The 15,754-nt window shown below is 36.7% G+C and overlaps 1 non-coding gene across 1 annotated transcript; it reads left to right on the forward strand.

Moving 5' to 3' along the window:
• Window positions 1-12,579: 12,579 nt before the first annotated feature.
• TRNAA-AGC lies at window positions 12,580-12,652 on the forward strand. Its single transcript has one exon. It is a non-coding gene; the product is annotated as a tRNA-Ala (tRNA).
• Window positions 12,653-15,754: the final 3,102 nt, after the last annotated feature.

Genomic DNA, 15,754 nt, shown 5'->3' on the forward strand with positions numbered 1-15,754 from the left:
ATAGACTAATAACTAAGCTAAACCATAAGAATAATTTTGTAAGTGGGCCTATGTTGGTGTTTGTACGTGTATACCCTATTAAAAAAATATTTAACATATACATATCGGGTTTTTTTTCCATAAAAAAACATGTCCTTCGAAATATCGGTGTTGGTGCATTTCATCTGCTGATTTCGTCTTGGATCAAGTCTTTGTCTTAGAATGTCATTTTAGGGCTCGTTGTACGAGAAAATACGGGATTGTATGAGAATTAGACAATAGGTTCGCTCATTAGGCCCATTAGAGTTAGGTTCGCTCGAGCGGACATATGGGTGGTCCGCTCGAACGGCAGGTCAACTGGTCCGCTTGTATAACATTGTGTTGGGTCCGCTCGAACGGCAAGATAGCTGGTTCGCTCGTACGGTGTGTGCATGGTTCGCTTATTGGGCCTGTCCAATAAGCGAACCCAAACCCATATAAATAGGTCTGTTGGAGCGAATCAGAGTTAGTTAGTTGGTGATTTCCACGCCGAAGCTCTGCCGGTGTGAGATTTGAGCTGTAAAAGATTGTCATATCAATAAACAAGTAGTTAAAGTGATTTGCGTGCTATTTCTATCTTAGTTTCTTGTAATTCCGCACCTGAAACCAAGGAGAAAGCCTCTGAACGACTCGTTTAGGTCAGATCTACGATCCTACAATTGGTATCAGAGCTCAGGAGGAGGTTCTCTGCAGAAAATAGCCGGATTTCGTCACTTTTTCTTACTTCTACAACTTCTTTTATTGATTCGGGAAGATTTCACGGTCAAAATTGGTCCAAATTTTCACAGATTGTGCGCAATTGTATCGAGACAAACCGTGGAAAGTTTGGTGTTGAAATTCGAAGGAAAAATGGGTCAAACCAGGAGGTCTGCTTATCCGGTCGAATAGTGGTTCGCTTATCCGGTCGAATAGTGGTTCGCTTATCCGGTCGAATAGTGGTTCGCTTATCCGGTCGAAAGAACAGATTCGCTTATTTGTCCGATCGGTTCGCTCCAAGTACCTGTCCGGTCTGCTTATCCGTCCGGTCCACTTCAGATCAACTCATCCGATCCGCTTATCTGTCCGGTCCGCTCCGAATCAGCTTGTTCGGTCCGCATATACGACCGATTCGCTCTTTTGACCCGTCCGGTTCGCTTTTGTGTCCGATTGACTATTTGGTCCGCTTTTCTGTCATCATGGTTCGCTTATCAGTCAACAAACACGTGTCGGGTTTTTGTGAAAAATGGCAATGGTGTTTGATGAACAGGAGAACTATTATTTCGAAAGATTTAATGATTGGCATCACGGATTTTTCGATGAGGGTTATAGAAAAGTGAGCAAAGATGGATGGGCAAAAAGGTTTAAATATTTTGTGTGTCTGAAAGACGAAACGTTGGAAGATCTTAAAGACCGATATAGTGTCTTACTGAATTATTTGAAAGATCATGAGATATATCCGTCAAATGCTGAGAAATTAGAGAAGTTTGCAGATGCATTACCGATTGAATGGGGTGAATGTTTGAAAAATTTAAGGGAGGACTCAAATTTTTCAAAACTACCTCTAAATCAATTCATCAGCAAACTTAAAGCTCATGAACTTGAAACCAGAAAGAAAAAGAAAGAAATGATCAAGGTTTTGGAGAATAATGTACTAGATCTGAGTTCAGATGTGATTGAAGAGATGCACAAAAGGGTTGCTAAATGTGTCAGGGCAAAATATGTGCTGAAATACGATTTCAAACAAGGTTGTTATATTGATAATAATGGAAATCCTCTGGATTTCGTTAAAATTTTTTGTGCAGATACATTCATAGCAAAGGAAGAAGAAGTTCCAAAAGCTGAAGAATTGGTGAAGAATGAAACAATGTGCTCAAAATGCGATAACGTTAAGACTGATAATGACAAACTCGTGAAAGACATGGGAAGTTTGGCATCTGATGTCACACCCCAACCAATAGCGGAAACATCGGGATGAGACGAAGTGTGAAGATTGCTCGAGACATCATAACGCTAATAATTGTGACAAGTATTTAAATAATCCGATTTCATTTCGTAAGATAAATTGTCAACATTACAAGAAATTCAAATACAACAAGTTTAACAAAAATAACATGACAACATAACAAAATTGATACAACATATTAAACCCTAACGTCTATATGTGTATCTAGGCATCAACGCTACTTCTTTTCTTAGCATCATCCTCATCAACCTGTAACATGTTTAAAATAATTCAATGCAAAAACAAAGGCGAGTATACAAGTTTGATACATACATAGCAAAAGATAAGTTTTAAACAATTCCTCATAGCAAGCATGTGATTCAAGATAAACATTTAAACATGGCATGTGTCTAACATATCAAACCAAGGAAACGCAATATGCTCATGACATTACCGATGATAAAGGGCGGGTCGTTAATCCTATAGCGCTACATATGTCACGGTTTGGCTCGTACGAAGTTAATGATAAATTCAACACATAAGTTTCACCCAAGTTTAAAGTATCAAGCCATCACGTATACAAGCATGTTATAGGAATGTTCATGTGTTTAAGCAAAATGTTCATGTGTAAGTTTTTGATAAGTAAACATGTTACACCCCAAAAGTGGTAAAAGTAAAAAGGGGGAAATACGAGTATACTCACAAAGTTTGCATATGCTTTCCAATTATCCAATTATTGACGAGTTGATGAGGTTAGAAGATTGAATGTGTAGGGTTAAAGTTCAAGTATGCTTAGAGTCGAGATTCGGTATTTAAAACAACATAAGAGTAAGATATGAGAATAGCATGTGAAAATAATCATCTTCAACACTTAACACTTGTATGACACTTGGTAACCACAAGGGTTATGATAATGTTTTCATGAGTTGAACACCCACAAGAATCACAACAAAGTTTAGGTCTTAGGTGATGTTCTACTACTTTAACATATAAACATAAGTTCAACATCAAAGGTTCGAATGAGTGTATATATATATCTAGGTTAAGTACTACATATTATTTAGTCCAATAATTCAAGTAGGAGGTAGAAGATTAGGATCTTCATTTAGGCACCTCATGTTATCATAGATGTCATGTATGGGGTAGGAAGAACATGCTTCCATTTAGGAACCCCTTGAATGTTCACCACTTCACTTGATGTAAAAACAACCAAGGAGGGTCACGAACTAGGTTTAGCACAATAACATAAACAACCTAACTATAGAGAAATCATCAAATCATGTGAGGATTGTATGTAGGACAACCCAAGTTGTTCCATAATCACTCATTCATCAAGATCTAAGCTTGACATGATTTGTGGGTTAAATACCCTAACAAAACAGAAAGTATTTGAGGTTTTAACCTCTGATTTATAGTGTCTCAACCTTGTTTTTAAGCTTAACCAACCATAAGTGAGGTTGTAAGCATTAGGACATAGGTGTGAGATGTGGTAGACACAAGTTGGATGAGTTTAACAAAGTTTAGATAAAAACAGAAATGAACAGCCCACTTTGGAGCCTATTTGGGGACATTCCAGGGACTTATTTACTGTGAAAAACCCATGGAAACGTAGATAAGGTCAATACAAAGTAGTAGGAAAAAGAATCGAGTGAATCGGATAAGAATTGAGTGAGTTATGCTCATTTTCGTGAAGGGGTGTCAATCTGCTCGAACCCTTGCTTTCAGCTACGGTTTGGAGGATGTTTTGAGAGTTTTTAGTGTTGCAAAAGTGGTAGGGAGGCTGGTTATAAGTGGTATTTATAGGGGGAAGGATTAGGGTTTCAATGGGTTGGGCTTTGGAAGTGTTTAGAAGGGGTTAAACCTTGAAACTAGCCCACAAAACCCAACTATATGGGGCTGAATTTTGCTGAATTGGGGCTGCCATATTTCTTTATTTTTTTTATTTTTTTAAAACATTATAATGAGTAATTTTGTTAATTAAGTTGTGCAATAATATGCAACAATGTTTCCCCTAACTTGTAACAAGGTGAAATATGAAATAAAACATGATTTAACTAGGTAAAAAGTGTAATGTACAAGTATGTAACATGTTTGTAAGTGACAAGTATATGTCACATATTAGATGATTAACCGTTGTATAAATAAGCATATTATTAGGGGTTTTTAGGTATCAACAATATAAGGACAAGCATGGACATGCATCGTGAATAAGTATAAGTATGAATTACAAATAAGGATTCGATGTACAATGAATTCGAACGTATGAACATGTATGAATATGTAGATGGTGAATTTAAAGAAATACGAATTTTATTTATGATTCAAGACTCGGATTTTACAACGAAAAGACGACTACAATAATACAAGATTTCCAAAAATAGCATTACAAGGCGAGCTTTCTAATTATGGAAAGTATGAAAAAGCAGGGCGTTACATCTGAAGTCAAAAAGTTGAAAGACGAGAAGCACACTGCTGAAAACCAGATTTTTTGGTTACATGAAAATTGTGAAAACCTAAAAGCAGAAAATGACAAACTGTTAAATGATTTTAACAGTGTAACATTGAAAAATCAAGAATTTGAAGAGCAAATGAAAATTCTTGAAGATGAGAGAAATGTGTTCAGTAAAAACAACATTGAAAAACAGAAAATAATAAATTTTCATCTTCAGAAAATTATCGAACTTGAAAAAGAAGGTGAGTATGCTCAAATGAAAATCAAAAAGTTGGAAAAAGAGCTTGAAAGCAAACAGAAATCATCAGAAGATGAAGATTTCTGGATCAAGTTGGAAAACAAGAATTTGAAAGCGAATGAATCAAAATTTCAAGAACAGATAAAAGTTCTGGAGAATAAAACATTTGTTCTTGAAAATTTGAAGATTGAGAATGAAAATTCTATCAAGTCTCATCTTGAGAGAATATCTCAGCTTGAGAAAGAAGCTGAGAATTCCAGGATCAAGATAGATGAACTTAAGAAGAAATTGATCAGTTTTGTGACTAAATCTGACAAGTTGAATATTCCTTGTCCAAAACCAATAAATTCAATTCAAATAAGTGATGATGTCACAAACTTTGACAAAGTCAAAGTTAAAGATTGTGGTGAAAAATCTGATGATAAAAAGGAAAAGTTTCAGAAAACTGTTCTGTAATCGACTGAAAAGAGTGAATGCTCGAAGCAAAAACCTTTGAAGAAGAAAGCGGAACAGAAACAAAAAATTAAAAATGAGAAAATTGATCAAAAAGATAATAAAAGCTCATCAGATCAATCATCCAATCAAAATGAAAAATTACAAAAAGTAAAAAATGAAAATTCAAAAAATGTTGGTAATAAGTGGTGCAGGTTGGACCACAATGCTCAAGTGCCAAAACCAGCAAACTTGAGGAAGAAAGAATACCACCAAGCAAAACAATGTTATGATCTGAGCTTTTGGTGTGTAAAAGGTGGTAACTGGTACGATAACAGGGTGTGCTACAGCTGCGGCTATCAGGGGCACATTGCTATTAACTGCCAGTATTGGAGGTATGAGACTAGGAGGTGCTTTAACTGCAACATCAAAGGTCACATTGCCAGAGATTGCCCAAGAAGATTGAATGACAGATTGAGGGCTAATTCTCAGAAAATGGCAAAGAAGATACCAGTCGTTGTCAAGCCCAAAGAATTGAAAGCTTCGGGCCAAAACGTCAAAGAACAGAAGGTCAAAGAACCTAAAGTTCAAGAAACAAAAGTGAAGATTTCTCAGGGGCAGAAAGACCGACTAAGGAAAAAGAGAAAGAAAGCGAGAGAATATCTCGAAAAGATTTTGTCCTCGGATTCACGGGACAAAAAGAATAAAAGTTCTGATAAATCTACTCCCTCAGCTGTAAAGACAAGCAAAAAGAATTCATCAGATACAAATCTGGGGACAAAAGAGGAGAAGAAGAAGGAAAAGGTCGGCGATGAATCTGACGTGCCGAAGTCAGACAAGCCACCTTCAGGCGATGAATCTGACTCATCAAAATCAGACAAGCCTAAGTCAGGAAATGATTCTGGTATGCTAAAACCAGAAGAGCTATGTGTTGAGGTAAAGGTCGAGAATTCTAGTTTAACAATGGATGAGAAAAACTTTCCACCATTGTTGAACAAGAATTCAAAATCACCCAAGGTTGGTCAGGCTTGGGTGAAACTATTCAAATAGAAAAAACCTGACTTGCCGGAGATCTCAAGATGGTATCGTGGATCATGAATCGGCATCTTTTTCAAAATCTATTCGGTAATGTCAATCATTCAAACGGTAAAAAGGTTTGTATGTGTTTTTTCTTACAAGTGGTATTAGACGAGTTTATGTTTTGCAAGTGGTACAGAGGATTCTGAATTGCAAATGGTAAATCAAGGACATTAATTTGTACTTGGATTTTCCTACTTTTGTGTAGAAAACAAGATGATGAAGTAACCCCGTACCTAAACTGTTTGGTAAACAAACTTATATTTTCCGGAAAAACCATTTTGATTAAAACAAACTTAAGTGTTTTGAAATCATAATGGGAAAATAGTTTGTTGTGAGGGGGAGTTCTGATTGCTTTTGCATGAAGATGGTGAATTGAGGTAATTCACATAATGTTGTCAAATTTCTTGTATAGCTTGTTTTCAATTTTTCCTCAGAAAATCAAAATTGAAACATATTTTGATTTTAGGGGGAGTAATAAAGTTTTGAAAAATTTAAAAATTGAAAAATGAAAATGAGTTTTGTTGCAAAAAGAGGAGATGATAGTATATCGGTGGACTATCACAGCATGCTAGAGATTTATAAAGTCAAAAATGTTTTTAAACAAGTCTTACTAATGATGTGTCAGTAGACTTCACACAGTTAGTAAATTGTATTCGAGATATAAACCTAAATTCAAACTTGCTTAGTGTGTGGGGAACACTACTTGGATATATAGGTAACCCCTGAAATCTCGTTTGAAAAGTTTCTTATTCTAATATACTAGGTTTTTCTACTCAATGATGTCTGGGGTATTATTCCGGGACTTCTGCTGAATGGAAGTTCTGACCTAGTCCTTGGATAATACTTTCTTCATATGCTTGAAACATAGCATAAAGCCCTCAGCTGATTAGACAATAAAATTGATAATCAGTTGTTGTAGCTAAAAGATCTCCTAAAGGGGACACACCGCAAAGTCGAAACTGATATCTCTCTGCGCATACGGAAGTATCGACCTGAGATCCCTCAGTTCTCGCATATCCCCTAATTTATATACAGATATCATTCGTAGTATACTTACCTGTAAATCAGAATATTGGAATCTGGATACGGGAGTATATTCAATTGGTGGGACACGCAAATAAGTTTTAGTTCTAAAATATTAAATACGTATCTTGAATCAATTGAAAACTTGTGTAGAGGTTTAAGTGGACAACAATACTGACGATCAGAAGTAAATTTGTTTAAACATATGCTGATTAATCAAGATCAACGGTGTTAGTGATATGTCTCAAAATCCGATATGATCCTCTTGCACAATCTCTCTAAAATAGTGTTTCTTTTCTGTATTACTTTAAATCCAAAAATCCAAAAATAGTGTATTTTTTTTGTTTGAAAATTGAAAACTCCAAAAAGATTTTCGACAACAGTGTGTGAAGAACTGATTTTCAACATTTCAAATGCTAAACATGTTGAACTTGTGGTTTGAGAGAGAGTGAGTGAAAATGTGAAGATTAAAACGTCAAAATGGTTCATTAAACTTGTATTCTAAGTTGTATGTAAACCTACATATTGATCTTCATAGTCTTTAAAATGTTAAATCTGAAACTATTTCTTATGAAGTGTTTGAGATTTGTACAGATGATGAGCTGAACAGAGAAAAGCCAAGAGATGATTTCAATGGTGGTAGCAAATCCCAGACGATCCTAGCATGATGATAGGAGGAGTCTGATGAAAGTTATAGCCAGAGAAAGATCCAGGCACATAATTCCAGGAGAATTTCCTGAAGACGAATAAAGTCGAAGAGCCTAGAGATTGATCAAGACTAAAGTATTACAGATAGGAAGCAGCCAAAGACTTGATGAACGACTCCATCAACATCTGAGGGGGAGTCTGTTGGTGCATTTCATCTGCTGATTTCTCTTGGATCAAGTCTTTGTCTTAGAATGTCATTTTAGGGCTCGTTGTACGAGAAAATACGGGATTGTATGAGAATTAGACAATAGGTTCGCTCATTAGGCCCATTAGAGTTAGGTTCGCTCGAGCGGACATATGGGTGGTCCGCTCGAACGGTAGGTCAACTGGTCCGCTTGTATAACATTGTGTTGGGTCCGCTCGAACGGCAAGATAGCTGGTTCGCTCGTACGGTGTGTGCATGGTTCGCTTATTGGGCCTGTCCAATAAGCGAACCCAAACCCATATAAATAGGTCTGTTGGAGCGAATCAGAGTTAGTTAGTTGGTGATTTCCACGCCGAAGCTCTGCCGGTGTGAGATTTGAGCTGTAAAAGATTGTCATATCAATAAACAAGTAGTTAAAGTGATTTGCGTGCTATTTCTATCTTAGTTTCTTGTAATTCCGCACCTGAAACCAAGGAGAAAGCCTCTAAACGACTCGTTTAGGTCAGATCTACGATCCTACAATCGGGCCCTGGCCGGTGGTCCTCCCCGTCCACCCCAGGGCCGGCCATGTAAATTAGTTATGATTTATTTATATGTGTTTATTTAGTAAATAGGATTGGTTAGTTAGGTTTTTGAATTTTGATTGTTCAATTAGATTGAGTCTAATAATAATAGGATTGAATTTCTTGTTTATCAAGGACTGTTTAGTTTTTAGGGGAAAAGATCAAATAGGAAGTTTAATTTCGCTAGGAAGGATAAGAAGCAATAAGAGGATGACATGTGGCAAAGATAAAAAACATTGGGAGGGGCATTTTGGTCAAAACTCACCATCTTAAAAAAAAACCCAGCATCTGCAATTCATTTCTCTTCCCCGTATACTCAAATCCACCATTTTCAAAACTATAATAAACTACCACATCACAACCAACACCACCACCTCCTCCTCCTCCACCACCACTACCAACACTACCACCTACGATCGCCACCATCTTGCCGGAAACTAGATCTGAAACCACCACCACCTTCAACCACCTGTTGGGTTTTTCAGATCTGACACCATCATTCCACCATCCACGACCGCCGCTCCACCGCTACCAGTTTCCCCATGGTGTATCAGAGTTTTTTTCCGCCCACCGTCGTTAATCAGAGTTCTTTTGTAAGTTGTGTTATTTTTTATTTTCATTGCTTTCTAGTTATGAAACCTCAATTGTGTTTTTCACTTCATTATGTTTTAGTTAGAGTTCTTTTCATTTTTGTTCTTCTGGATGTTAAAGCAGAGACATGATCATGCTAAAATAGGAGCATGATCATGTTGGAACAAAAGGCATGACCACGTTAAAACTCATTGCGTTGTAGAACCTGCAGTGCAAAGAACATGATCATGCTTAGATAGTGGCATGATCATGTTGGAACTAAGGCATACCCATGTTAAAACTACACTGCTTTTTAGAACCTGCAGTGCAAAATATTGATTTTGGTTTTATTGCGTCTTACAACCTGGAGTGTAAAAAACATGATCATGCTAAAATAGAAGCATGGTCATGTTGGAACAAAAGCATGACCATGTTAAAACATAAACATGGCCATGTTAAAACTTCATTGCTTTTTAGAACCTGCAGTGCAAAATATTGATTTTTAGTTTAATTGCGTTTTACAAGCAAAGAACATGATCATACTAAAATAGAAGCATGATCATGTTGGAACAAAAGCATGACCATGTTAAAACATAAACATGGCCATGTTAAAACTCCATTGCTTTTTAAAACTTACAGTGCAAAATACTGATTTTGGTTTTCATTGCGTTTTAAAACCTGAGGTGCAAAGAACATGATCATGCCAAAACAGAAGCATGGTCATGTTGGAACAAAATAATGACCATGTTAAAACATAAACATGGCCATGTTAAAACTTCATTGCTTTTTAGAACCTACAGTGCAAAATATTGATTTTTGGTTTCATTGCGTTTTACAACCAAACAACATGATCATGCTAAAATAGAAGCATGGTCATGTTGGAACAAAAGCATGACCATGTTAAAACATAAACATGGTCATGTTAAAACTCCATTGCTTTTTAGAACCTACAATGAAAAATATTGATTTTTGGTTTCATTGCGTTTTACAAGGAAAGAACATGATTATGCTAAAATAGAAGCATGGTCATGTTGGAACAAAAGCATGCCCATGTTAAAACATAAACATGACCATGTTAAAGCTCCATTTCTTTTTAGAGCCTACAGTGCAAAATATTGATTTTTGTTTTCATTGCGTTTTACAACCTGGGTGCAAAGAACATGATCATGCCAAAATAGAAGCATGGTCATGTTGGAACAAAAGCATGACCATGTTAAAACATGAACATGGCCATGTTAAAACTTCATTGTTTTTTAGAATCTGTAGTGCAAAATCTTGATTTTGGGTTTCATTGCGTTTTAGAACTACAGTGTAAAAGAACATCAAAGAACATGATCATGTTAAAAGGGAAGCATGATCATGTTGGAGTAATGACATGACCATGTTAAAACATAAGCATGACCATGTTAAAACATAAACATTACAATGTTAAAACCCATTGCGTTTTAGAACCTGGATGTTGGAACAGAGGCATGACCATGTTAAAACAAATGCATGACCATGTTAAAACAAATGCATGACCTTGTTAAACAAAGGCATGGCCATGTTAAAAGAGAAACATGACTATGTCAAACCCATTGCGTTTTAGGTACGTTTTCTTCAGAATTTGAGTGCAGAGAACATGGTCATGTTAAAACATAAACATAATCATGTTAGAATAGTGGCATGGCCATGTTAAAACATAATCACGACCATATGAAACCCGATTGCGTTTTAGAACCTGGGTTATGGTGTCTTGTTCTATCCACTGCGTTTTACGCATCTGGGTTTTCAATTTTTTTTTTCAAAAGTATAGCAATAGTGTGCTCGTTTTAAAGATAAAAAAAACGCTCGTTTTTATGGTGCAATTTTTATAAAAAAAAATATTGTCGTATGAAAAAGTTATTAACGTTTTAAAAACGATGGGGAATTGAAGGAGAGAGAAACTATTGCCTTGGATTGACTAGAATACCCATAAACAAATTCACGCGTCTCTTTTCTTCTCTTCAATTTCCATGATTTAATCTTAGCACTTGATTAACTAAATGGATGGTCAAGATCACTTCCTAGCCTTCTTAGCCAAATAAACTTCCTATTGTATCTCCACCCTAGTTTTTAGTTATAAAGAGGGTTATTATGTACGTTTTTTTGGGTGATATGTTTATGGTGATATTAATAAAAGAGTCACTGAGTAGTTTTCAAAAAACCATTTAAGTCTTTACTTTTGTTAATCATTCATCATTGTTATCGAGTGGGATCAGGGTCAACAATAGCAGGATCTGAAGAGGGTGAGATAGTTTAAATATTTCCTTTATCTCAAAAGACAGAGAAGTTTTACACACTAGCAATTGCGCAACCCTCCCCCCCCCCCACCCCACAAACCCTTTTGTATTTCTAGAGAGAAATAATATATTATAATGTGAGAGAATATTTATAGTGTCAAGGTTTAACAGTGCGCTGATACAATATCTATTTATATTCGTATACCAGATTTTAAACTATATATCTTACGGCTCTCGTATTTTTGGTATATCATCCAAAGAACACAAGGTCTTGAAAAGGCCAAGGAACTATTTGGAATTTTGTGTGGGTTCGAAGTTCACTTTTGAAAAGACTACAAGGTTCCAAATTTAAAACAATTGGGGCCATCTTAATGATGACAAATGATTAACGGATTAAAAGTTGGAGCCGGACCCATAACCCAAAGGCCGAATTGTGTCGGAAATTATTTTGTAAAGAGAAATGGAAGCAACTACAAGAAATGCAATTTAGACCAGCTTACAAAAAAAAAAAAAAAAAAAAAAAAAAACAAAACCACACAAAAACAAGAAATGCAATTCCGCTGGTGGCACGATGATAAGCCATTGGCTGGTCCGTCAGTGATCTAAATTTGCTGTTAAAAAAAACATGAAATGCAATTTAGACCAGCTTATAACTTCCGTGATGTATTATTGCTTAATTGGGCCGTTAAAACAATATGCTATTTGATTCAAAACCAACGCCACATAAAACACAGTAAAACAATTTTCCTTTTTGATTCAAACCAACAAAGTATTTACTTTTTCATGTGCTATAATTTATTTTTTGTATGAAAAAACCTTTATGAATCAGCTTCCACTAAAACACAGTTAAACTTAAGTCCCTAGATGTGACACGCATGAATAATACATAAATCGAATGAACTTCTAAAGAAACTTCGCAACATAAACTTGAGACCTGAATCACTGAGATGAAGTGTGGATCTTAGAGTTTTGATTGCAGGCCAGAACAATTTAACAAACTTAATTGCCTTTGAATCCACAATGAAAACCGCAAAAAAAGGTTAAAACCGTTAAACCTAGACGTGTTACCAACAAAATAATAATACACCCCATTAAAGCCCAAACCCAGCCTACCATCGGTGTAACTACTATATATTTGAAAGTAATAAATGAGACATGGAAGCGTAAAGGGGATGTAGCTCAGATGGTAGAGCGCTCGCTTAGCATGCGAGAGGTACGGGGATCGATACCCCGCATCTCCATACTTTTTTCTAAAAATTTACATTTTTTTTTTCTAATTGTTATCATTATTATAATGTTTTTTCATACTCCTTGGAAATTGGATGGGACGGGTACGTTGATCTTCTTTGAAATAATGGTGAACCCACAAAGCTGAACTAATAAATAATGCCCAATCAATGTACGGTTAAAACTATAAAAGCCTTATAATAAGTTAACAAAACACAAAGGACGCCTCATATCTCCAGGATGTTTGGCAATTACCTATTAAAACTTTTCTTGATTTTTTAAAGAAAATGAAATGACAGTTAAATAATAGTTAAAGTAAATAGAAAAAACAACATTTTAAACTGTAACTTATTACATGGAGACAAGTCGATTCTTGAAGTTCGTTCCTACTGATCGACAGACCATGCTTTAGGTTTGTTCCAAGATCGAACAAAGCAATGTGTAGTATACCTTAGCAACACTACATGAGTGGCAATAAGCCGACTGAACTTACGGAGTTTTCAAGTAACTAGATATATAGTTAATGTTCATTATCAATATCTAGTAATATGACATAAGAGAAACAAAGCTTTGGTATCTCTTTGGTTGTTATATATAAGCCAGTTGTAGTCATTAGTTTTGAGAGGCAAAAATTATGCATGTTTATACAGAAGCAAACTCTCAGTTTTGGCATAATATAAAAGTTCTACAAGTAAAAGGATGTGTTGGATAATCTTGATGGGCTTCAATTGGGTCAGAAGTGTTTTTGTTTTAATGGGTCAAACAATGGGCCATAGCCCAAGTTAAGTCTTGCATGTGACATATTAGTTCATGTAGTAGTAGTACGTAAGTTTGAATTTGTTTGTTTTGTTTTTGAATAAGGGGTGTGATAAATACACCCAAGTCAAACTTGTTTTTTTTTTTTTGAAACAAAACTTTCATTAACAAGGCCGGACCTCAAGCCGAGGCCCGCCACAACAAAAACTTACAACATATACAAAGGGAAACGAAACCAATCCTTCCACTCCAAGTCACGAAACTTGGAGCGATTTTTAAGCCAAAAGAATGACATAGACTTTACAAGAGCGACAATCTCTATGACTCTAGTCGAGTACCCATTAAAAGCCTTTTTATTTCTTGTAATCCATAAGGCCCAACACACCACCATCAAAATCCCTTTCACAATCCTTTTATACCATTTGTTTTGCTTCCCACTAACACTCGGCAACTTCAAAATATCTTCAAAGGTTGACACCGGGGCCACGTTAAGCTTACACCAACTCCAAATAGCTTTCCAAACACCCTCCGATACACCACAGTCAACAAATAAGTGTGCAGCCGTTTCCGGAGCAACTTCACACAACGGGCAGGAGTGATCTGGGAGGCTCAAACCTCTCCTGGCCAGGGCCACCCGAGTAGGGACCCTATCCATCTCAATGCACCATACAAGAATATTGACTTTAATCGGCACCCAGTGAATCCATCTCATAAGTTGGTTTCTAGTCTGACCCGAATTCAACATACTTTTAACGCTTGAAACAGAAAAACAACCATTGGTATCCGCCACCCAAGCCCACTTATCCTCTCCCCCCTGAAAACGGACCCTCGTGAGCATGTCATCTACATCTTGGTTTTCGGAAATTAGTGCCACAGTAGAAGCTTCGACCTTCCAGTCCATAGTTCTCTCCATGTGATTTCCAGCCACCTTTATTCTATCCTTAACAACACAATTTTTGTTAACCTCCTTATTATATAAACAAGGCCATCTGCTCATAAGGGGAACATCACCAAACCAAGTGTCCTTCCAAAACTTTATCTTCTCGCCATTTCCCACAATTCCTTTAAACCAAAACTCCGTCTTCTTCCCCTCTAAAATCAGCTTTTCTAAAAACCGGACTACGTTTTTCCAGCATCCGGATAACCCATTCTTAACAGGGAGAAAACTCCACCTATTTCGACCACTGTGAATGTTGCAAATAGTCTTTCTCCACAATCCGTCCTCCTCATGTTTAAAACGCCAAGCCCATTTAACCAATAACGCCGCATTGACATCCCCAATCTTTGTAATACCCAGCCCACCGTCTTTTTTAGTCTTAATCACCACCTCCCAAGACACCCAATGCAGACCGCGACCCTCCTTAGAACCACACCAAAGGAAGTGCCTCATCATTTTTTCAATCGAATTAATCACCGCCATTGGCGCTTTGTACAAGGATAAATAATACACCGGGAGGCTCGAAAGCACAGACTTTATCAAGATAAGCCTACCCTCTATAGACAAAAGGTTAGCCTTCCACGATTGAAGTCTATCTTTTACGGTCTCCATAACACCACACCAGTTCGAAACCCGGTTCATGTTTGCCCCTACCTTGATACCTAAGTAATCAAATGGGAGTTTCCCAACCTTACAACCAAGGAGAGTCGCCATACTATCCACCTCACCATCTTGCACTCCCAACCCAAATAAATGAGACTTGTGAATATTAATTTTTAGCCCGGAACACATATAAAACACCCGAAGCAATCTGTCCACACTAATAATATTCTCCTTACTCCACTTACCAAGAATGAGAGCATCATCCGCATACAACATATTTGACAAAGTCGGCCCATCCTTGTCAATATCAATCCCTTCATATAACCCCATCGAGCATGCGTTCTCCGCCATTTTACTCAAGACCTCCATAACAATAAGAAATAGAAATGGTGATAAGGGATCTCCTTGTCTAAGACCTTTTTGACATTGGAACTCAAACGTGGGGGACCCATTCACTAGGACCGCAGAACGAGCCAAACCAAGAATACCTTTAACCCAACAAATCCATCTGGTAGGGAAACCCATTTGCTCCATGATATACAATAAGAACTCCCAATTGACATTATCGTAAGCCTTTTCAAAGTCAATCTTCAACAGGAACGCTTGTCTTCTATTTTTCTTCAACCAAGCGATCACCTCATTAAGGACAAGTGGCCCGTCCAAAATAAATCTTTCTTTAATAAACGCGGATTGATTCTCTGGAATGACTTGGTCAATCACTTTCTTCAACCTGGAGGCCAACGCTTTTGATAGGATTTTACTGATGACACCTACCAAATTAATTGGCCTATAATCCTTTAAACCCACCGACGTCTTCGTT

The sequence above is a fragment of the Helianthus annuus genome, chromosome 5 (assembly GCF_002127325.2).
Source record: "Helianthus annuus cultivar XRQ/B chromosome 5, HanXRQr2.0-SUNRISE, whole genome shotgun sequence".
Lineage (NCBI taxonomy): Eukaryota > Viridiplantae > Streptophyta > Magnoliopsida > Asterales > Asteraceae > Helianthus > Helianthus annuus.